The sequence below is a fragment of the Sturnus vulgaris genome, chromosome 5 (assembly GCF_052056855.1).
Source record: "Sturnus vulgaris isolate bStuVul1 chromosome 5, bStuVul1.hap1, whole genome shotgun sequence".
NCBI classification, from domain to species: Eukaryota; Metazoa; Chordata; class Aves; order Passeriformes; family Sturnidae; genus Sturnus; species Sturnus vulgaris.
Window position 1 is genome coordinate 47,848,931 of NC_142247.1, and position 24,678 is coordinate 47,873,608.

Here is a 24,678-nt window from a genome sequence, read left to right on the forward strand (position 1 = left end):
AGACCATTACAAATATTGTGCTGGGGTTTAGGGTATGTTCCAGGGTCAGGGTCCCAGATCACAGACATCTTCTTCTTCAAAAGAAGAGGCTACTGAAATGATTGACACTGTGCTAATGAATAACAAGTTCTTCACTACCACATCTGCGTGATAAAAATCAATGGATCTGCTCCCAAGAACTTCCACAGAAAAATTTGAAGTCTTAACAAAGTAGGTGGCAAGGAAGAAGAACAAGCAAAATCTCTTTGAATGACCAAGGGAAAGAGGCACCAGGTCTCTGTCCCTGGGGTATTTTACACTTTGTTTCTTGTTCTTCATATTTAATCAGAAGCTTTATATCAAGGGCTGTAGGAAGGTACCCCTTTCTGCTTCAAACAAATTTTCATTGGGATTTGAGGCTGCAAAGAGTAAACAACAAACAAAGCGGACTTCAGAAGATTTTCCTTCTTCCATGGGATACTGTTTGCACACAGATTTGAATGTTCTGAAAGTTAGGTACCTTAACAAAGCTATCTAGGGTCCTTCTACAGCAAAGACATCAGGGAATCTGCCCCCTCTTCCTTATTCCCATGGTAGAATGGAATTAAGTGCCACCAGTAGATACTTTACTACACAGGAACACTAGTCAGACCTGGTAGACTAGAAGGCCAGCTTGTAACTAGATTTTGAAACCTAACTGGGAGGAATCCCACCTCCAGTACTGAACTGAAGTTCCTCACTGGACAAAGTAAATTTCATTTGTGAAGCTTCCCACTACACGAAAGGACACATCATCACAACTATCTTAAGGAATTCTCAGTGCTTACTAAGTAGTAAAGCTATTATTCCTTCTCCTCAGAGGGCTCTTAAAGTGCACAGATTTCTTAGGCTATTGTTAGGTAAAATGTCAGTCCTCTAGCCTGTGATTAGAAGGCTTTCAAGCTAAAGATATTATTTCCTTCTTTCCATTATGTGTGAGAGACAGAACTCACAGTTGGTGGAAATGAGCTGGAAGAGAGTTCTGAAAACAAAGCAAAGTAATAATGGGATTTTTTTTACCCTCACTGCAAAGCTGGTTAGTAACCACAAAAGCCACACTGTTAAAGTACCAAATAGGGTTCTAGTTCATGTTTGCTACCTTACTTAGATTTCTCTGTCATATTAGCTCAAATTAGTGCACAAATAAAGAGTCAATCTGAGTGTCTAAAGGGCCTTCAAACCCAGCCTTGTGCCTAAATTCTCCTATAATAAAAGTGCAGTGACTAAGGCAGAGCTGATAATTCTGCTGACGGTGCACACATAAGATCAGAGCGCAGCTCACTCTTACAGATTGTAATGGCTGTGCATTGCTAACAATAGAAAATCTGGTCAGTAAACTAAGCAGAAATCTTCAAGGACACATACATAATGTGCATCAAGAAGTGTCTTTTTCACACTTTAGACTGAGCCTACATTAACTGTGTAGATTTGTGCTCTGCTGTTCCTTCAGAACACCAATAGTGACATTATTCCATCACAGCACATCAAAAGCACCCTAATGCCTCCTAATGAAGATCTTTGATGCAGAGAACAAGAAAGCTCATCCTGTTGCCTTCAAGAGGGTGGCAAGCAGTGTTGACACAAGCAGCCTGATATTAGCTGGGAATTTAATGCAGGATTTCTCCTGGCACCTAGCCCCCAAAGGAGGAATCTATGTCACAGGTGTTGTAATTAGGGGTAGGAAGGTACAAGCGTGATGGTCACAGTTTCTATTCTCTGAGAGGAAAACAAAGCAATGAGATGGCTACATCCTTCAAGCAAACTATAAAAAGGACAGCAGTAATCCAACTTTTGAGATTTAAAACTGGCTTTCATCTTACTGAAATCTTTCAAGAGATTGTTAATTTCTTTGTCCAATAAAATAATATTAACAAGATGGAATTTTGATCTATGGTTTTAGTTGTGTTTTGCTTTGTGGATTTCTTCTCCTTTTTGGTTGTTTTTTTGGGCCTTTTTTTGTTGTTGTTTTGTTTTGCTTTTCTAAAAATAACAATAATAATGTACTAGGAAGATACTCTTCCTCCCCAAAAAAAACAAAAACAAAAAACCAACAAAAACAAACAAAGAGCAAACAAACAAAACAACTGAAAACAAACCAATCTAAAAGCCTCTATAAATCAGATTCAAAACCTGACAGATCCTGTAATTTTAATGCCTCATGTGTTTGGGTTTTTTAATTTTGTTTTTCTCCCTTAAAATCCCAGTTCTGTGAATCAGGTTATGATAGCATCCCATATTTTGAAGGAAAATAAGTTTACAGTCCTCAAAACATTCCAGCATCTGGAAGAAACGGAGAACAACCCAAATGTTTTGTTTTAAAAGATGATTGTTGAGGAATGATCTTCCATGAGACTGATCTGGGGAGATTTATGGGGTTGAGGTAAAGATGATTCCATATCTATTGTTCGTAGAAAGAAATCACAAAGGAGCCCAGTGAAACTTTAAACCTAAAATAAAGGTTGTTGCTGTCTAGTGTCCTATGTATGAAGTGTCTTGTGCTACCAGTGAGGTGCTGTGCTGAGGGTAACACAACTTAAAACCTACACTCTATTAGCTTACGTGCTAGAGGATGAGAATTCTTTCAGTTGTCTCTACTTTTTCTTTCCTTGTGTGAATGACCAAAGAAGGGAAAGGAAAAAGCAAATTCCAACTCATATGGAGGTGCACTATGCTGAACAGCTTTAGAAACCCTGCCTGGTGCAATATTAAAGTTAGTCTGATGGATCGTTTTTGCAGCTTGTGGTACCCAGATTCAAATAGCTGCTACATTGCTTGACCAGCCACATTAGAATAGGAAGAATGGATTTATAACTCTTATGAAATCATCAGGTTGAAAAGGACAAGTTGATTAGCCAGTTTGCAGTACACTTTACACTTTGCAAACTAAACACACCAGCTGGGACTAGTTACCCTGCAGGCAAACATCCATATGCCATGAAATTTTATAAACAAAGAAAATTGGTCTTGGTTTTTCACTTTGGTTCAAAATAGAATCTACTTTTTAAGTGTGTTTGCATTTTTAAGAGATGTTGCAATGAGACAGAGAGATGCTGAAGTCAAAGCTACAGCTACAAACATGTGAATAAGCAGCTGTCATGGGATATTGTAATTCAGCACCAATCACAGTCTAAATATAAGAGCCATAAACATGGGTATGAAAGCCCTAAACCCATAAAAAATGGTGCAGAGTTTCTTAAGGGAACCTGAGGGAATAGGAACATATTTTCTTTTTCAGACAACAAGGGAAAAAACAGGGACAATGACTACATCCTACTCTCTAAGGGCATGTCCAGAGAGATCAGTAGAGACAGTTCAGAGCCCCTTGGCCTCAACAAGGTCCCAGTCTCCTCCAGGAGCTGTTTGAGGACAATGAAAGGTGCATTACTGGGTGACAATTGTTTTCGAAAACATCAGTGATGTGCTGGAGTATAATCCACTCACACAGCCAAAATTTAACATGCTACATCACAGAACCCTTTTGAGTAAGTGAGAGCAGTCATTTATTCCTTATTCAAACTGTTCTTGCTTAGTAACAATATCTAGCAACTCCTGTCTACTTTGGAGTCCAGAAAGTTTCTCTCATGACATTAAATAACCAGCACAAAAGTCACACTCTATATGCTTTCTTCCGCTCCTTCTGCTGGAGACAAATGACACTACTGCAGATTGCTCTGGAGAGGGCTGTTACCCTGAGTCAGCTCAGGAGTGTGATAATAGGGCACTGGAAATTAGTAATGCATTGCCTCCACTCTCCCTGGTTATTGGTTCCCCCCTTTTCTCGGTCATTACCACCAGTTCTAAGGGCTCAGGTAAAAGGGTGAAACAAACAGCCCCTCAGCTGTGGGTCCTGTATCAATTTACACACATGAAACAGCCCTGGTGAAACAGAGAGCAAGGGAGCTCGTAATTCAATGTAACTCACAGCCATGTCACAATCAACACTGTATAATACAGGTGCATTGTTTGTCTCCAAATGTAATTTTATCTCCCAAAGAACTCTTTCACTCTCTTAATCTCTTTTCCTTTCTTTTTTCCTCAAGGAAAAGAGAAATGCCTCCTGAAAAGCAAAAGAGCTCTCTGAAAATCCTGTCACTTTTAGATTGCTCATCAGTGCCAGACCAGATATGTGTAAATCACAGTTCAGTGAAGCATGCATAAGGATGCATCCCACTTTACAGAGCTCTTACTCATATCTATTATCTTCCAACCTCCTATTCTTCCCTCAATTAGAAATCCTGTGTAGTAAACACAAAATATAAGACCAGTAAGCAATAGCCTAAGCTTTACCACTAACAGTTCCTGAGAGCAAAAATTCCGGGTTTGCAACAATTCTTTGGCAATATCCTTGAAGAGCCTTGGTGCTCACAAAGGTGAAAAGTGAGTGACCAAAAAGCCACAAAGGTCTTCAACCAGAGCAGCTGTCTTCTGCTCCAAGGTAATTCCCCTCTTAAAGAATGTCAAGGCTTGCCTTTACCCAAGTGAAACACAGAGGATTCAATATAGAATTATATCAATGTACATAAACACATACTGTCATACAGAAGACATGATTCTCTATAGGTATGTCTACACTTCCAGGTGTAAAGTGGGCTCAAAAATAGGTGTAAGGGTGCCATTCCCCATGACCTCAAAGCTTTCTATCCACACTGGCATTTATAGCTCAGATTTCCAGGAAAAAGGAAAAAGCTATCCCTCACATATATGCTGATGCAGTGGGAGAATAACATGCTCTGCCCAGCCGCAGCCTGTTCTGCCTAGAACACTTAAACAAGATTTGGGTTCATGCAGAGCTTGGGAATGGGCTCAGGCTGTCCTCTCTCAGAAGAATCATAAATAACCTGAATTCAAAATTGCTACCACCACCACAGGTATTCACTGAGGATGGAAGGCATCCTTTCACATATGTCGGAGAATGGCCTCATACCCATAAACTTTTTGACAGTGTAGGCATACCAGTTCAGAACATGCCTGATTTCTTTGCTTTTGATAGTTACCCACTTACTATTTTAAGGGTTTCACAGAGAACATCATCTACCCATTCACCTGTCCCTATGACAAAGAATTGAAGCTTGAAGCATTCCCAGCAAGATGGGAGAAAACGCACCTCAGACGTGTGCACGCACATGCATTCGCTTGGTGACAACCTGGAAATCTTCTCAGCTCTGTATCAGTATTGATTGTGCTTTAGTCCCCAACAGAGAGATGGTTTGCTCCGTCTCGTCAGTTGTGGAAGGTTTTGGGGTTTCTCCACGGGTAATTTTCTTCAAAGTGAGCGCAAACAGTGCAGTCAGAAGAGCTCCAGAGGCAGGCAGGGAAAATAACCTGGCAGTTGAGAGGAGTTTACTGACTTCCGCTGCTTATGAACAGCTCAACAGCATGGAGTCCTCCAGGTTGGTGTATCTCTATAATCTTGACCCACCTGGAGATCCATGGTGTCGAACCGTGAACTCATGAAGACAGCACTGCTTTCACTGTTCCTCTTCATCCTCAGTGCGTCCAACTGGGAATTGCTGAATCCTCTACTATTTCTTCTATGACAGGCAAGTTCCTTTGCTCCTTTTTACTACCCCTTTTCCACCATTGTACAGTTTAATACACATGGATAAGAGGTCACACATGCCTTTCCTTTCAGTATTTGGTAAATGGCAGTCACTCCACACCTCCATACTCAGTACCTTCTGTATCAATTAAGAGTATCAAGGTGGAGATCTCCATCAGGAATTACAAAATCTGGGACTCTCTTCATATCCTAACTATCTCTGAACAAGTTTTCTGGGTAGCTGTTTTGTTTTGCAGCAAGGCTGAAGAAAGTGAATAATAATGTGAGAAATATATTCTGGTCGTCCAAGAAAGATTTATAAAAGGAGATTCCTCAGTATTTCTCAAAGATGAGCAGAATCTGAATTGTGTTTCCAGCCTCAAATCATGCTGATATCCAAGGAAGAGTATATGCTATGGTGATCATGGTGATTATCATGGTGATCTTAGAAATTTTTCTAACATTTCCAAGCACAGTGCAAATGTGCATGCACAGTGTCATAAACTGTTCTTTATCTCCACTGACTCTGTACTTCACTTTGGTGCCTCTAATGAGACCTCACTTGCAACCTATTATTTTCAAGCTTACTGGCCTGCCCATTATTCTCCTGCACTTTGGGTTTGATGTATAAATAATAAATGGTCAGCATGATGACGATAGGACCTTTAGGGAAAAGTATTAAGAAATCTTTCTGTGAAGGTTTAGATAAATTAATTTTGCTTAAAGACCAAACTTCAGCTGACTGCTTCAGCTGACTTTAATTAGCCTAGCCTTACAAAACTCCTCCAAGGTATTATATGAATATTACAACATGCTATGCATTTTACAGATAGGTATGCTGAGGTTCACAGAAAGACTAAATGCCACATTATTATTTTATACAAACAGCTGACCAGTGTGGTAATTAAATTGTGTGGTGATGTTTCTTGACAAGAGTCTTTAGCTTGCTTCACTGGGGAGTGATAGCAGGACATTTTGAACAAATAGGCATCTGTTTTGGGGCTCATCTCCCCTACCGATTTGTAACCTAGCTTTCTTAATTTTTCAGTGCCTGTGCAAAGGCAATCTGTTTAAACTGTGCTTGTACATCCCCCCCCTCTTTTTTTACTGAATGATAATTACAAAAAAAAAAAAAAAAAAAAAAAAAAAGTCACTCCAAGGGATGGAATAATTTGCAGAGACGTCATACACCATAGACATCTCTCAGGGTATGGATAAATGACTGGAGAAGCAGACCTTGAGAGGTAGACTTAGGATAAGTTGTGCAGCTGTACACGGAAAAGTGAACTATACATGGAAAAGCAGAAAATAGAAAACCCTGATACTTGTAAGTTGGAAGGTAGGTTTGCCATTCATTTTTCTGCCACCCAAATGTTTGGTGTTTTTTTTCTTTTCAGGGGGAAGAGGCTATAATTATTCACTGCTGATATACAATGACAATACATGACAGCATTTCCTGGCTAGAGAAGACACAGAGATAAAACTCATTCATACCCTGCCACCTGTCAGGGAAGAAGCACACACAGCCACCTCACTCTGTAAAAGACTGGCTAACCCAGGAAAAGCGTAAGAAGGGACCTTGCACACATTTAGGCTTCTGTTCAACAGCACAGTAAAAGTTACTCTCTAATCTTCTCTTTTTCTAGAGAGAAAGCAGATCTAAGGTTTAGCATTGATATATATGATACATTCCTGAAAGCATATAAAGAGATGCCAATGACAATTCAATTTTGAAAACTACATTGTATCAAGGAAGTACTGTTTAAGGCAAAGAAATTATTGCTGCATCTCGCAGTTCATCCCTATAAAGATGTTTCACATAGCTGTTGTGAAAGCATTTGGGTTAAAGAAAATTTTGGTTTCTATAATGGATGTGTTTGGTGTTTATTTTCTTCTGCAATGTATTGGCATGATTTTTTGCTTAGAGTCAAAATACATATGCTAGAGCTGAGGGGTTTTAGGGATGTGCATCTGTTCTTGCTGCTTTATCTTTATTTGAAATTACAACTCTGTTTGTGCCATTAACTTTAGTTGCAGCAGAGATGCTGATGATGTCATGGCAGGGGCAAATTAAGAGTATAAGCAGAAACGCCAAATGAAATCTTAGTCTGCTTTCATGCCCTTGCCACCAGTCATTTCAGGTAAATATATGCACAGTAATTCAAATTATATTGATGACATATACTTAGTTTATGGTGAATAGTACATTACTCCCTGAGTTGATGTGAGGAAATACATGGGATTCCTGCTAAGTAAGACATTATTCTTCAAATAGTTCAGTTGGAATAAGTGAGCTGCTGCCGAGTAAACCCACAGAAATGTGCACGACTGATAGGAAAACTAACTCTGCTCAGAATGAAATAATGTTTCAAGATCTAACTGCAAAGAAAAAAGTAAGTAAAAAAAATCTACAGACTGAGTAAAAGACACAGAAGTTACAAGATTGTGTTTCAGCAAGTTTTCTACAACTTACCAGCAGCCCTTTAATCACTTTGCTGTGTAATGGCACTGTAGACTTGCTGTTTCCTATTTCATTTCCATCAGACATTAATCTGGATACAGTTTTTCTAAAGCAATTGTCATGAGAAAATCTTTAAAGACTAGGGATAGGTGGCTGCCAAAAGATACTACAGAAGGTGAAAGACAAATGAAATGTTTAGTCTGACCTTCCAATGCTCTTTTCATTTTCACTTACCTCTCCTGCCTCCTTCCCTGCGTAGGTACGACTGTAAGCCTATGTTTCAAATATGCTGCAGTGGTGACTGTCAGCAATGATGCCAATGTACTGTGGAAAGATAATTGATGTTGCAATTTGTCAGTCTCCCTTATGATATGATCACTGTAACAGCAAATTTCACTGCACCACCAGAGACACTTTCTTAAGAACTTCCTGAACAACAGAGCAGACTGAGGAGAAAAAAAAAAAAAAAGAGTTTGAAGTGTTCTTTCTTGGCACAGTGGCACAGAAAATATTTAGATTTTGTTTCTACTTCTGTCAAATTTCCTGGCTGGGCATCTGCTTCAAGGTTTCTTTAACATGCCTGGTTATGCATAGTACCTGCTGACTGACTGATCACTGTCCACATCCCATATCAAGCAGAATTTTATGCAACAGAGAAAGGGACAAATTTCTTTTGCAGGTCTCAAAAGATAACTTCATCTCTGTGATTTCATCTGTCCTCAAAAAGCAAAAGTGACTTTTAAGAGAATCAGTTACTTCCAAAAGCCGTGAATACTGTTAGAGGTTTTTGGTTTGGAGTTCAAATTTGTTGTTATAATACTACAAAATCAAATTAAAATATTATTACTGTAAAATATGTATGTTTTTGCAAAATCTTTCAGTGATCGATTTAAAGGCATGTGAAAGGCATTCCTCAAAGTAGATATTATTTTATTACTCACTTTTTCCTTTAAACAGTTCTGGTTTGGGACCTTTCTCTTTTAACATTACAAGGGCTGGATAAAACTACCTCTAGAGACCACTGGTATCACCAGCAGTAAATTACCAGCAATTGTGCTATTCTCTGAAATGATAATGAGTTGGATTAAAGCAGATAGAGAAGGGCTACCCTAATATAACTTGGCTAATTAAATTCCAATATGTAAAATTCTATCTGGCGTTGCAGTGGGATACCATACTCTATTTCCTGCCCCTTGGTATGGTGTAATTCTGCTAAATTCCCTGAAGCAGCTGGCATATTTCAGCCTAGAAGTGTGCTGAATATGATACAGTGGAGAGTATTTAGTGTACTGGAGTTGAATCAGTTGGTAATATATTTTATTATTCCCTTAAGATGACAGATAACATGAAAATGCAAACCGTTTCCAGTAGCATTTGATTATGGAGAATCTAGCATAACTTTTGGTAGTGTTGAGGTCTAACACCTCCAGCTGAAGGCTATGAAAGCAAAGAGATTCCCAAAATCTCAGTAATTCAGCCTCATGGGCTTCCCTAAAATGCTACAGAAGACTTTCCTGTAATTGCTGCTAGTAACATGAGGGAATGCAGCAGAGACAAGATGAAAGGTCTGGATAGTAATTTTTATAATCATCATAGAAGTGAAAGTTCCTGGGTAGAAGTTGTAAGATGAAAGTCCTGACAAGTCATGGCTTTTCCTACCTATGTAAAGTTACTAGTTCAAGGGAAGTGTCGAAGAAATTGATCAGTATTTGTATACAATTTATATCAGGGTAGAATCTTTTCAAAGTGAATATCAGTCAAAAAATTTCCACTCATTTCTGTGGAAGACCTGATCAAGACAGATACCTGTTTCCTAAAGTTGCAGGCTTCTCACAAGATTAAAAAAAAATCATATCCCTTAGGATCTCTGGGGAAGTGTGTATGTGTTGCTTCATTTTATTTTGGAGTAAGATGTTGTCCAATACGACCTTGCCACAAAGGTGTTAGATGAAATTTTGTGACAACTAGGAGAGAAAGAAGATCTACTTTGACCCCTGTGAAAACAAGATTTCTCCCAATCCAGTTGTTTGTGAGCCAAGATTTCTAGATTTCTACCTAATGGACAGAATTAATTTGATGTGAACTGTGTATTGTGTACTATTGAACTAATGAATAGTCACTGGTGGATATGGTATCTGCAGGGCATTTCACTCTGCTGAGTCACATAGTTTTTGCAGTATGTCAAAAATGAAATTATTCTTCTAAGGGCCAGCATTTTTCTGAAGACAAATAAAGACTAACTAAAATCTTTTTAAGGGACAGCACAATCCATCATTTCAGACATGATTTTGACATTATCCAATATCTTAGCAACTGACCATGAAAACTGCCTGCCCCCAAATACTGGCACATGCCCTCTTCCATCCAAGGGTTACAATCAATACTGAAATGATGAATGGTTTACTAGAATTGCTTTAATTGTCTAATAAAACCAAGCAGCTCTCTGATAAGTACAGGAGGTGATTGCCCTGCTTTACTCCAAGCTGTACATCCTCACCTTGAGTCCTGTGCAGTTTTGGGTGCCACAATATAAGAAAGATATAAAGCTGTTAGAGAGCATCCAAAGGACAGCAATGAAGATGATGAAGGGCATTAAGGGGAAGCTGTATGAGGAGCAGATGAGGTCCCTCTTGGTGTGCTCAGCCTGGAGGAGACTGAGGACAGACCTCACTTCAGTTATAGCTTGTGTGAGGGGAAGAGGAGGGGCAGACGCTTATCTCAGCTCTGAGGTAGACAGTGACAGACCCAAGGGAATGGCCTGAAGTTGTGTCAGTAGAGGCTTTTGTTGGACATTAGAAAAAGATTCTGCACCCGGAGGGTGGTTAGTACTGGAACAGGCTCCCCAGAAAAGTGGGCATATTAAGAGTTCAAAAGAGTTCTTTGGACAATGCCCTGAGGCACATGGAGTGATTCTTGGGGTGTCCTGTGCAGGGGCAAGAGTTGGACTTTGATTACCCTTGAGGGTGCCTTCCAGCTCAAGAATATTCTGTGAGTCTATAACACTGTGGCAGAAGCCAAGAGAAAGCACACAAATATGAAAAATCTCACCTACTCCGAGGTACGCAATAAAGAGATCATCATTTTGAAACACTTGCTCAAGAGATGTATCCATAAAAAGGAGAAGAGAATTTGAGTCCTGAAGGGTGTTGCATAGGACAGTATGCTAAAATATTACCTAAATTATCCACAGGAATATCACAGGCTACAGTCATTAGAGAAATTTGCTTGAAAATTAAGACACCACCATTTTTTCACCTAAGAGACCATATTACCCCAGTCCACGGGTGGTCATTCTCATCAGGGATTTAAATCAGACAACCCTTTGAAAAAGATTCCTATTAGCTGTACCATTATACATTGAAAACAAATAGCCTGCTGAGCATTGCCTATAAAACCTTGCCTCTTTGATGAGTTTAGCTTCTGCTGTGAGGAGCATGGGATCTTTAATCAGCATCAAATGGAACAAGCAACACCTTGATGTCCCTGGCATTTTCAAAAGAGATTATCTTTCACATTCAGATTTTTAATTCCTTGCCAGCTCACTCCTCAGTGTGCTAGTCATTTGCTTAATGCTAAAGAATGAACCATCTAACTACTGAAAAATCTCAAGCACATCACAAGCCATTTCTTGCACTAAAAGGCTGAACTTTAATTCAAGGTAGTCACAAGATATTTAAACAAATTGCATTCTATCTTTCACAGTATTAAAAAAATTATCCTGGCAAAAGTAATCCTTTTTCATACTGGTGTTTTATAACTGGTCTTCAAGTAGGGTATTAATCCTCACAAGTAGAGAACAATTTTTCACAGGAGTGTAACTCCGGAGCCAGAAAACCCAGTATTTTCAGGAGGGTTCTGATCTATTAAGAACTGAGCACAAGCTTTAAGAGAAAGCTACATATTGGCTGAGGAGTAAGTGGCTTTTAACAAGGCTTTGGCATTTTATTTCTGGTGTTATTTTTGGTGGTTTTTTGTTTGTTTGTGTAACAGGTTTGTGCGGGTTTGTGTGTTTGTACAAAACTCATAACGCCAGAAAAAAATTGATGAGAGTGAAAGCTAAGGGAGCACTTCTTATTCTCTTGTGTCCCAGACTTGTGTTTCTGCTGCAATGCCAAGCTCAGGAAATTAGGTTAATTTTCAGGGAGACACTCTGCTTTTCCAGCATTTGAAAGCTCCTAAATTCTATAAGTCTGCTACACATCACTCATGACAGGTCACAAATAGAAAGAACACTCGCCAAAGAGAAAGAACAATCTAAGGGGCAGCAGTATTGCCCAATAAAACTCAATGCTGCTTACTATACAATGCATTACATGAAAAATTTATATATAGACTATGATGATCTCTTCTCTTGTCAACTAAACAAAAATATAGACATTTATCTTAAAGGAAAGTTCTCTTTCAAAACAGAAATATCTCCAGCAGGATGTTCTTACTTTGAGATGGTCCTGTTTAGAGACTTAACTGGAAATCCAACTTTTTGGTTTGGTCTATTTTTCTTTTGGTTTTTCTACTTTGCAATAATTTTGTCTAAAAGCTAATGGGAAAAGCAGGCAGGCAGAGAAATCTTGTAGTTAAAGGATAAACTGATTAAAATGAAGAAAGCAAAATTACATTAAAGGGCTGTGATGTGTTGCAGGACAAAAAAGAAAAAAACACCACCAGCAGAACAAAGCCCTGGAAGATGAGGGATTTATTGCTTTTTGCATTCAGAAAATGATGATTGCTCTTTTGACCAGTTGAAACATTGTTTTAGAAGAACTGATTTTTCCCAGGTTAATGGAATGAAATCAGATTTTCTCTCTTACTATTGAAGCTCAGAAGAAATATGGTATTTTTGGAACAGGCTGCTATGCATTTCAGAGGTAACTGGATAGAACAGCCCTGTAAAGTAGACAAAATCAGGGAAAAAATTTGAATTCAACTCTGGTCAGTGTGCACCAACATAAAAACCAGAGCAGATATTAATTGTTTCTGCAATTTCATGTTAATTCTTCAAAGAAGTGCACTGCATAGAATTCGTTAAGGAGTACCAAGAAATACTTTGCATCTTGTCAGAAAGCAGGTAGTAATTGACAGTAAGCATCCTCGTGGTAATACCCTGGAAAAAAAACCTCTTTGAAGGTATTTTGTTTATCCTTGCTTTTGTGAGGCTTTTTGCTATCCCAGGCTTTAAGTAATTTTCCAGACTTCTTGCCTTAATATAAACAGAACAATGTGTCATACAGAAATTATATTTACCAGCTGTCAGGTAATTTCCCAACATAACTCTAAGCTGTTCTCCTCAGCAGAAGGCTTCCGGTAATTCTACGTGTGTTTTCATATAGTAGACGAACTCCAGTTATCTTGTGAGCTACTTTCCTTCTCCAATTAATAGACTGAACCACTTCCCAAACAGTTTCAGGGTAAAGTGTAAGACTTGCTCCCACTGCTCCAGAATAAAAGGATGCCAGCTGCAAACAGCCATAGATGACAAAAAGATTTCTATTCAAACATTAGCATTAACAAGGAAAAGTCTCCTTCTAAAGATTGCTATTGAGTTAAAAGAGCAAACAGGGGCTTTCTGATTAAGTTTTTACCTCTCCTAAGCCTTTCAGGGGCTTTTCCAGTTAGACTTCAAGAAAATTCACACAGATATGCAGAATGAAAAGAAGAAGAGAATAGTAATAATAGTAATAAGGAGAAAGAAAAAAGAATAAGATGATTTCTTTATGCATTTTTTTGTTGGTTTATGTTGCCTATAAATTATCTAGTGTTGAAAAAAGGGAAAATTACAATTGTTAAAATTATAAAGGACAGAACTGTCTTTTTTTTTTTTTTTTAATTTCCAGAGAAGTCTGGGCTTTGAGAATAATTTATCTTCCATCTTTACAGCTGAAAGACGCTTCTTTTCATCTCAGGAGACTGTGACAGAGACAAAAAAACCACCCTCTGCCAGCTCTGCTGGGATACATTCTGAGCAGTTAGGTCATTGACATAACCAGACTAACACAGAGATGCTCAGAGAGGCAGCATCAGGTGTGCGTTTTATATGCAGGCAGTCTGAGGAGTCTGGAAACACCCTGGGCTCCAAAGCTCTGCTAAGGTAACATGGCATGAATTAAGCAGACACATGTATGCTCTCATTTCTGCTCCAGGCACAGCCTGCCCATCAGGGCTCATTATTAAGTGCTTAATGTAGGAGGCCTCTGAAGTCTCTCTGGCCTGCAATTACCAGTCTCTCTTGATTTAGTGTTCCTTATATTATTGCATTTGTGGATGTTGCTGGTAGGTAACAGTACAGGTGTGAGGGTGCTGGGAGTAGGCAGACAAAGGCTGTTTGTCTGCTGTTTATCTGATGCCTCTGGAATAATTGCTGTAACTGGTGGCTGACAGCATGAAGGAGACATTGCTTTTACCCTCTTCTTGTATCCAGATATTTTAAAAGACATACAAATGCAAGGGCTCTGACAGTAGCTGCCACAGCAGCATGACTGGGGTGAGCCTTCTCCAAGCACTGTGGAGGTGAGAAATATCAGTGAGTTTGAGGCTGGACTCTCCTTGCCAGAATCTACCTGTGGACATGATGGAAAGCCACAGTAAAATGCACCAAGCTGGTGCAGCTTTCCTGGCAAGCAAGTTATAAATTATCCTGGGATAAGTCTCTTTCAATCACCCTGTGTGACAGGAGGTGGAATACCAAACCCCTCCCTGATGGTAGAAAAAAAGGAGAGGCAGAAAATGAAAATTAAGTTTGTACTGTACTTTCAAGAGAATGCATTAAAAGTAAAATAAAAATCAAGCCCCGCATTTGTGAACCAAATTCTAGCTACTTTACTTGGCTTTAGAATTCCCTCTATGATGCTCAGAGCCCGTAAAAGATCAGAGGCTATGATTGTGCCATCTCATTTACTCTGCAAAAATCTCTACAGTTGAACATATTGAGAATTAGATATCAGGTGGGGAGGTGGAAAAGAGAAAGAAGATGCAGGAAAAAAACAGAGAAATACCTGTGTGTGAGTGTTAAAACAAACCCCTGAAGCACGAAAAGGAAGAATGGAAAGGGATCATACAACAGAAATATAACAGAAAAAAAAAAAAAAAAAGACAACCCCCCCCCCAGAAAATAAAAAACAAGAAAAAAACCCCAAACTAGCGAATAACATAATCAAATTCCTTGTGAACCCCAGCCAAAAATGTAATCTAATTTAAATAAAACAGGTAGGGAGGAAGACAGCTGGAGAAAAAATGACTGACAACTAAACAGAGTTTAAGAGACAAATAGGAGTTTGGCTTAAAACAGCAGGATGTATCCATCCCTAATCTATTTATCTAAAATAACTATCTTTGTTTGCTAACATCGTTCACATCTTAGTAAACTGATCTGTCTGTGTTTTCCTGCAAGGGTACAGTGGTTATCTATATTGTCTTCCAAGTCCATTCCTTCATTTTTGAATTACATTCTCCATGGGGCAGATATTGGGAAGTATTGTGATGTTTTTTATTTATTTTCCTGTACGTTTTCCATAAAATAAAGATAAGACACACATCAGCACTCACTTTGGCTCAGAACAGAGAGGCATAATTGGTTTGGAATCATGTTTAAAAAATTGTGTAAGCTAGATAATTTTACTTAAGTAGAATTTCTTTTATAGCCAAAATTGTGTTTCCTCAGCATTATTCTCACCAGCTCTGTGGTCTCTCCTGTGCATGAATTGCCCATGCTCCTCCGTGTCTTCAGGTGGTAAAAGAAACTGAACGAGGTGATAATTTGAAGAAATTGCCTGGTAATCAAAGCCCTGCCACAGTCAGGCAGTCACAGACAACTGTGATCATATTTCATCCTAAACAACACTGATGTTTTATGGTGACATTGGTAGAAAGGCAGGACTTTCCACAGGAAAATATGGAACAAGGATTACTTTCAAACTCATACCTGCCTACTTTGCCCAAACACATGAAGAGGCCACACAAAAAAGTATTTCTGTTCAAAGTAGCAAATGAAGTCTGTTCTAAGAAATTCTCCTAGTGGCTAGTCACAAAAAAGAAAAGCAAAAACAAACAAATAAACCAAAACCAACCAACCAACCAACCAACCAACCAACCAACCAAAAAACATTATTCCAAATTTAAATTGATCCAATCCAATCAAATACATATTCTACTCTCCTGTGGAAAAATAACAAATTTTTAGGTCACAAACTTATCGTGTAGTGAACTATATCATTGTAGTAAAAAGTATATTTTTATAAAACTACTATTATCTCCTAAGGCTTATATCTCCTCATTCTCCTTTTCTCCACTAATTAGATTTGTCATCATATTTGGTTTCTTCACATACACCTTGCACACTGCTGAGCTGGTACTTTGATCCTTCAAAACAATATTAAACAAAGTTCACCAAGGTTTTTAAAACTTTGTTTTAAAATGAAAGAAATTAAAGGCAGAGTTTCAACAAGCTGTTGACACCTGAGAATATGGATTTGCGTTTTTCTGCATTTCTAATAAAGCAATTAGTAGTTGGTGTTGATTTGTTTATTTTTAATCATGGCAGATGTTTTCCACTAAAATTTTTAGCTAATAGAGAATCAAATATTTTACTGAGGAAACTTCTTTAATAAATTTATTAAAGCAATAACTTTCATGAACTTCTGTAATTTTTGGCAGTCATTGTTTTTTTAATACAAATAAATGGCAGAGAGTGGCAATTGGAGCTGCTCTCTTTTTTTTATCTTCCTCTCCTTATAGGTCTTTTCTTGTTCTTAAGCATAGGAAACTACTGAATCTGACAAGAAATAAAGCCACGCTCTCTAAAATACTATTTTTCATTAAAGACAGCAGTAATTCTATAATATACATACTAATAGGGAAGTTTAATACATAAAGAAATACTATAAAGACTGAAAATGAAAGAGTAAGACTGTTTAAAAAACAGACTCAGTCAGAAATGGAAAGCTCCTTGTAAACAAGGTGTCAACTCAGAGTCTTAAAAATTAATTAGGGAATGTAAAGTGAAAGGGTGAAAAAAATCACTAAAATTGTTATACTTGGACAGTCAATAGAGATAAGCATAGCTGAAATCTTACTCTTCAATTCAACATAGACACTGAAAATACATCTCAGGTGAGAAACAGGCTCATGAAACAAACCTGATTTTTTTTTCCTGTTATTGTAATGAGACTTAAGCTTGGCCTGGTCTATTCAGTTACCCAGGCAATGACACGTTAACCTAAAGCAGCACTGGGACACTTCATTAAAGTATCAAAATCAGGTCATTTTGATCTCAAACAACTTATTGTAAAATACGGAGTGAACATTTTGTCTTCCAAGCCTGGCTGTGTTGAAAACCTGACTAGTGGAACTGGGGCACAAAACTTCAGCAGTAAAATGCAGTGCCACTGCATAATTACAAACCCAACCAGACTGCTCATTGCCTGCTCTTACAGTGAGCCAATGCTGAATACCAGCAGACTTTCTCATGCTTGTGCACGTACACTTACATGTTTCCGAGATCACAATTTCTATGGCATGTCAGTAGCAGCCTTCCTCCGCAGATTTACAACACACAGGAGGGAAATCAGAGCTGGATCTTTCCCTCACTGTTTGGGGACAGTCAATGAGAGCTCCTCATTCCCAGTTCAGGACTCAAATCCTGCAGTTCTGGCTCAAACAAATGCCTGCTGCTCATCCAAATCTCCTAGCTTCTTCTGAGGGACTGCTTGTGAGAGTGACAGTGTCCAAAGTGTCAGTAGGTGAAGAGCATTCACTCAGCCTCAGGCTGCTTTAGAGATGGCAGCTACTCAAGAAGTATAACCCCAAGCACTTAGCTGTTTGCAGAGCATGGGGAGGGTAAGGCAGCCCACAAGTTTGTGAGCAATATTTCAAGTGTTGCTCAAGTTACTTCCAAACACAACTTCTATAAAACAAATATGGACATACTGTGCTGGCTGTGTAAATAGGAGGTCTAACAATTATAGAAGTTGCTAACAAAAAGATCAGTTATTGTTATACATATAAATTTTAAATTTTTTTTTAAATATCATAATGTGATAAGTGTGATTCGTGCTAATTAAATTGTAACTATATTAGCAAACTTGTATTTAGATCAATAGAAGACAATTTTACAGTGAGGGGGGAGATGTGTGAAACAGGACAAAGGACAGCTTCCAGATGTTGGGAGTCGAAGAAGGATGTTGGAAGGGAATAGTAAAAGTACGTAGGTCTGACAAGTAGCATCTAGAAATAGAAAGTTTCGCCTTGAAATGGGCCAAAATGGGATGATTCCAAGCATGGGACTCAATTAAAGTCTTGTAATGTAACACATCTGCTCAGTTACACAGGGCGCCTGCGCTACCTGCAGGTGCCACCTCAGTCATTGAGGAAGATGACGAGCCTTCATGGGAAATAAGACCCTCAAAAGGATGAGAGACCCCCTAACCCATAGTGATGTGGACTTTAGGAATAGAAACTAGGAGTAGTTTTCTAGAAACTTCTGGAGCCTACAGTATGTGAGATTGGTAGCCTTGATGCATTGGTACATGAGGAGGGGCGAGTCTCTTCCTGTATTCCTGGTCGGAGGAGGGGGGCCCTCCCCGGTTGGTTTTGCTTATGCTTTATATGAACCTCAATTATACTAAATTACTTACTGCCAAATTTTGTATATTCTCAAATATATGCACTTTGATTGTATTAATCTCCAATACTTTAATTGTATACATTTATAATTATTACTATTAAAAATTTGCTACTACATTTAATCTTGTTGCTGATAAATTGGACAAAACAGAACATCATTCATAACAATAAAGAGATTATTTCATCCCCCCCCCATGGAAAAGTCAGTATGGAGATCTGATCTCAACAAAAACGCTTAGCAAAGGAAGATCCAGCATTCAGGCAGAAACCATCTTTACCTCTTTCTGCACCAGGCTCTCTTGAAATCCGAAACTCCCAATGACATGCTGTTGAAACCCTTAGATTTCAACCTGGTGTTACAGAATTTCTGGTAATGAGATTTTTTTTGATAGTTTGGGGGGGTTTTTGTGTGGTTTTAAATTTTTTTTTATTTTTATTTTTTAAATTTTTTGTTGTTGGGGTTTTTTATTTTTTTTTTTAAACTCATAAGTAAATTAATGAAAGAAAGCTTTAAAAATTCAATATTGCAGTATTTTGACCACTTGTATGATTAATGTCCAGACCTTATTAAGGAAGCAGTTTATGTTAAGTGGACTGCATGGAAGCCCCATCACAGTTTATCCTACCTTTTGATCTGCCTGAGTTCGCTCCCTCTCAGTCCCACTGTAGCATGGATCTGTAAGAGCTCCTCTGCAACTCTCAACCTCTCTCCTGCTGCTTTACAATAAAGATACCAAAAGTATAAAATCAGATTTTACTTGAAAAACATGATGGCAAGTAAATATTAAATGCGAGCACAGAAAGGAGATTTATAAACTAAGTGGACAGCTGACATTTATTTCAGATCAAGATCTTCACCAGTCAGGAGCTGGAAAATAAAAACAGTGTGTGACAGGCAATAACCTGTAGTGATGGTAGAACAGCCCTTGTAATGAAGCTGCAATCACTCTTCTGATCTCCTGCCGTCTTGTTTTTGTTCTTTTCCTTCTTGAGGCACTGGCACTTCCAATCCGTCCCAATTCTCCTGATTCTAGGCTTTGATTTATACTGCTCTGGCTATTGTACATCCTGTCAGAGGAAGGAGGAGTTAAGCCTTTGAGGTGGAAAGAGAGGCAGCAGTGACATGAGAGTGAGTAAGAACAGAGAATAATACCAGTGATTAGACAATGCTGATGGGTGACGTATGAGCTTGTCTTGCTCTGTAATTATACATAATATTTTTTCTTCAGTCTTGGCTGATGTGAACAAATACAATGTACCACCACCCCCCCAACACCATGGGGGAAAAAAATAAAAGAAAAAGAAAGAAAGCTCCATGTCAAATTATAGTCCAATAATAAGAGCATGGTGCTGAACTCAGGGTCAGGACATCTGGGTTCTGACCCCTTGGCATCAGCATGAGACAAGACAAGAACACATTTATTCCTCCTGCTGCCTTTGTTTACTCTGATGCATTGAAATAGATTTCTAGAAGCTCTGCTTTGCTAACAAAGTGCAACAAATGAAGAACAGATTCTTCGGAAGTGACATCTCAAATAGAAATTATCTAACTCTGCCAGTTATCACACGTCTATTTACAGATCCCTGGGGCCCTGTGAGTCTCCCGTGCTCTTTTTGGTCATTCTGTTATGGCTCTGAGACATTTTTGAAACATAAGAATCCCCAAGTAGGCAGAGATCACTGATGCCCTTATTCAAGAGTACAGTAATCACAAGTTGACACATAAGAATTATTTATATATATATATGATACAGTAATTATAATAAATTATGTATTAAATAAATAATACTATACTAAAGTAACATAGTAATTATTTATATTTAATTATTTGAAAAATCATGCACTTGGCTTGATAATCAGCAGCCTTTTAATAAGTGGAAAGACAGCTCTCTGAGCTCAGTAATCAATGTAATACCAGGCATATAAAGTCTGATACCACTAGTAATTTTAATCATACTTGAGAGTGATGTCTATTTCCACATGATTGACCAATACCTCTTAAAAATGCATTACATTTCTTATTTCAGCAACTGTCTGTACTCTGCTTCCTAACTGTAAGAAAGTCACTTGAGTAAAAGACACATTGCAAACACTTTCATATATGCTGCCCTGTATTTTCAGCATGTGTGAACAGGTTTTATGCGTAAAAGAGGAGATGCAAACAAAGTGGGTGAAAAGCTAATGAAAGATGTTGCAGACTTTGCTCAGACTAGATACTATTTCATTCCTTTAGTACTTTGTGCCAAATCTAGGGACTGTCACTCACAGTATGGAGCAGTTGATGTGACAAACATTTCTCGGGTGTTTTTTCAGCGAAATACTACCCAAAGTGAATAAAAGAGCAGTTGCCTCAATCCTAAAGTGAGCCGAAGACAAAAAAAAAGGCAGTGCTAAAGCAGCAGCAATGTCATAAGAACGAGAGGAATCCCTTTGCTTGCTTTGCAAGATTTTGCGAAGTTTTCAAGAAAGGGAATGATAGACCATCCAATGCTTAAGTGAAGGAGACTATGAGACCGAAATTAACTCCCCAGGGAAGCCAAGTCTAACTTAAGATCACATGTTTTCTCTTGGGACACACACAGCCAACCAGGTTTGCACTTTTGGAGGGAATGGAACTCTCTGCCACTTCCAGGATGGAGGATTTGCAGCACAATTTCCGTCTTGTGTGGAAGCAGCCCTGGTGTACTCAAGGAAACCATGACCAGAGGGAGTTTCTACTACTACCCACAGTGCAGACCTGCAGTTAATATCTCTTTAAAGTCACTTGTCTTTAAAAAGACAAGTGGATGATGCAAAATAATGCTACACCATAACATATCAGTGTTACATTCACAGGTATTGAACCAAAAGATCCTTCTGCAAGTTGTAATCAAGAACAGGCTGAGAGGTATGTTGTCAATCACCAGTGATTTGCAATAATTACCTGATGTGGGGAAAGGAACAATAAATACAACCCCTACTGAACAGCCCATGCCTTTGCTTTTGTCTTTTCTCCAAGATATTTCTCGTTTGTGATCTCTCCCTTCAGCTGTGCTGCTCTTTAGCCCTTCTCAGAGGAAAAGGAACAGTTAGTTATCCAGCCTGTCTAGAGCACCTTCAGCTTCTGCCTATAGGCATCAGGCCATTAATTTAGAGGTGGGAAGCAGGTTCCCGTGTTAAGTGAACAGTCACACACAAAAAATACCAAGTTCTCAATACTAAATGTGAAAAGCTGAAAAGGATCTCTTGGCCTTGACATAATAATTGAAACTATTAATCAGACTGTGAAGCTTAGCCAGCACACTTGCAGATGTACAATTTAAAATAAAGGGGGGAAATATCCAGTGGACAAATTAATGACAATTAACAATTGTTCAGCATAGGTCATTTTATTTTCAGTGGTCTGAAAGCAAAAGAAAGCATCAGCTGTCTGATGAGACCAGTGGCTGATGAGACCCGGGACTGAGGGAATGTCTGTTCTCAGAAAAGCCCATCTTCACACAACCCTCTTTGAGGCTATTGGGAAGACAACATTTTTCTCACAAGCCTAACAACTTTTTGTGCCCTGCCCTCTTCCTTAGGCTGAGAGGGCAGAGATAACAGCCAGACAACCCCACAGAAGGGCCAGACTGCAAACTGCTCAAAACAGCTATATGCTCCTGCAGTGAATGTGAAAATCCAAGAAAATCAGCAGCTCTGTGTGTGAACGGGGCAGTATAGGTGATCATAAGTCATTGACTCAAAGACTCAAACAGCAGATGAAGTCATTTTGTGACAGACATGGCTGTGTCTTTGAAAAGAGTGATGACAAGTGCATGGTAGAAAGAAGAGGAATATGGAGAGTGGAGGAATAAAAAGAAAACTGAACAGAAGAGCTCTCTGTTTTCAATCTGCTGGATGCAGACCAAAGAGAGAAAGTTCCCTCTCTCTTCTCCCAGTCCAAAACAGAGCACTGTTTTCCATATAATAATAAATCTTTAATTTGTTTTTGTAAAAAAGTTGCTCTCTTCAGTTAGATGTTTAGTTAGAGTAATAATAGGTCATTTTAAAAAATAAATAAATAAACGTGGGACAGCTTTGGCAAAATCTGTCCTTTCCAAAAACATCAAGGAAAGAAGTATTTGGTTTTCAGATTATTTCCCCAAGTAATCCTTTCATTCCTCACTGTGTGGAAGGCAGCATAATCATCTATGTATAAATAGTGATAAGAACAACTGCGCGTACTCTTTTGTGGAGAATATGGAGGGGTTTTTTCAGAACTCTTTTTCTTTTGCCCTTGAGGGACTGTAGTTAGTCATTTCAGCAAGCAGCGAGACAAAAAAAAAGTATTATACCAAGTCCCACGTGTTTCTGAGCTGAGGGAGCTGGTTCTACTCCTCCACCATTCAGCCTAGCTGGGATGATGTGCATGATTTCTGATAGGAACACAAAGAGCTATGTTATTGTTTTGTTAATTTGCTTGAGAGTGCTTATCTAAGCAAAGATCAGCTCTCATTTTCCTCACTCTGCAATTCAGTTCAGAGTTTAAGGAACGGTGGGAGATCAAACACGCAGTGCTTCTGCCTTTTCCCTGGTGGGATGTACCCATCACTTTAAAGCAAAAACAGCGATATTCTCACCTTCCAACTAATTGATTCCACCATAAAAATAGGACTGACATCTTAACAGCAGCAGCACTGAGGGGTAACTGGAAACACACCTTGGCTCCTACCAGAGCAAAGAAGTGCATCTGAGTTCTCTGAGGTGCTGTCTCCTTTTAGCACCTCTCCTCCTGCTTTCATGCCTGCCTCATAAACACCCATCAAGCCCCAGCTTGTCAAACCCTGGTGGTAGGGAAAACATGCTGCCAGCCGACAAGACCTGGATTAGGCTCCTTCTGAGGCTGCACTTTTAGCACCCAGAGTGATTCACTGCAGAGCAGCAAGAGGTCTGGCACTCAGCACACATACTAATCCTCTTACATCTCGGCAGGGAATGCAGGTTGAACAAGAGAAAATAGCCTTTCAAATCGATGTGTCTGCACTCACTCGGCGATCCTGAGTGCCCTTTAGGTGTCCAGGATGCCTTGAAATCAGGATGGGCTGTGCACAGCCTGAATGCCCCCCCCAGCCCCACCTGTGGCTGACTATTGCAGCAAAGAAGAGCAGGTTAAAGAAGAGTTAGGAAGAGAGTTGGCATGATGACCACAGAAGGCTTCTAGGAGGCCTGTACAATAACTAATCATTACACAGGGAAAAGCGATAATTACTCCTTCACGCTGCAGTGCAGGAATTGGCTTCATGGCAGAGCACGGGAGGTTGAAGACATGAGGGTGTTTGTCAGCACAGCAAAAAATATGTTGGTGTCAACCCTAACAACGAGGTCTTAGTAGACCTTCAAATTAAGCAAACGATTCCTGTTTATTTAGTTATCATCTCTACTCTATGTGTAGAGTTGCAAAAAATTTCTTCCTTTCTGGTTGTTGTGCTTTTAATTTTGTTCCATTTTTTAAGAAGCAGTAATGTGCAATGAATAAAATGTTGATCTGGAGCTATTCTTGTGAAATAAATAAACTATTAAAGAAAAAAAAAAAGGTGAGAGCTCTCCTGGGCTTTTTTCCTTGTTCTTTTTGTTATATTGCATTAACACCACTGCCAGAGGGTTAGGAAATAGGTTTAACCACAGTTTCCTCATGCCTTGAAAGAAAGGGCTGAAGACTTTTTTATTTTCTCCATCTTCTCAAACTGGAATAAAAGTTAAATTTAGAGCTTTTCACCCACTAAGATGTGCAATCAGAAGTCTCTGAGCCTCCTAGCTGACTCAACCTGAACATAGCATACAAAGAATATCAGAAAATGCAGAGGATGGATTTTTCCTTTGCTGTTGTGCTGTAGGCATTTGTTATGCTGTCATCCTTAGCACAAAATCAAGGCACTTACAGCTGGTCCTGTCTACTGATCTGCACTGAGGAAACTTGATGTTTCAACCTGGTCCTGTCTACTGATCTGCACTGAGGAAACTTGATGTTTCAACTCTTAAACGGTGGAGAAAAGAAAGGTGTAGCGACGGCAAGGGGCTCATTCTCATT

General features: G+C 38.9%; 1 protein-coding gene across 3 annotated transcripts in view; it reads right to left on the minus strand.

Annotated features, from left to right (window-relative positions):
- The window catches only part of CHRM2 (cholinergic receptor muscarinic 2), a 92,416-nt gene that overhangs the window by 56,749 nt on the left and 10,989 nt on the right, over nucleotides 1–24,678 (minus strand). The window contains exon 2 of one of the 3 annotated variants that reach the window (XM_088165681.1): nucleotides 19,259–19,349. The exons of the other annotated variants lie outside the window; for them this stretch is intronic. The gene's annotated coding sequence lies outside the window, so the exon portion shown is untranslated. The remainder of the gene's footprint in view (nucleotides 1–19,258; nucleotides 19,350–24,678) is intronic. 3 annotated transcript variants of the gene reach the window in all.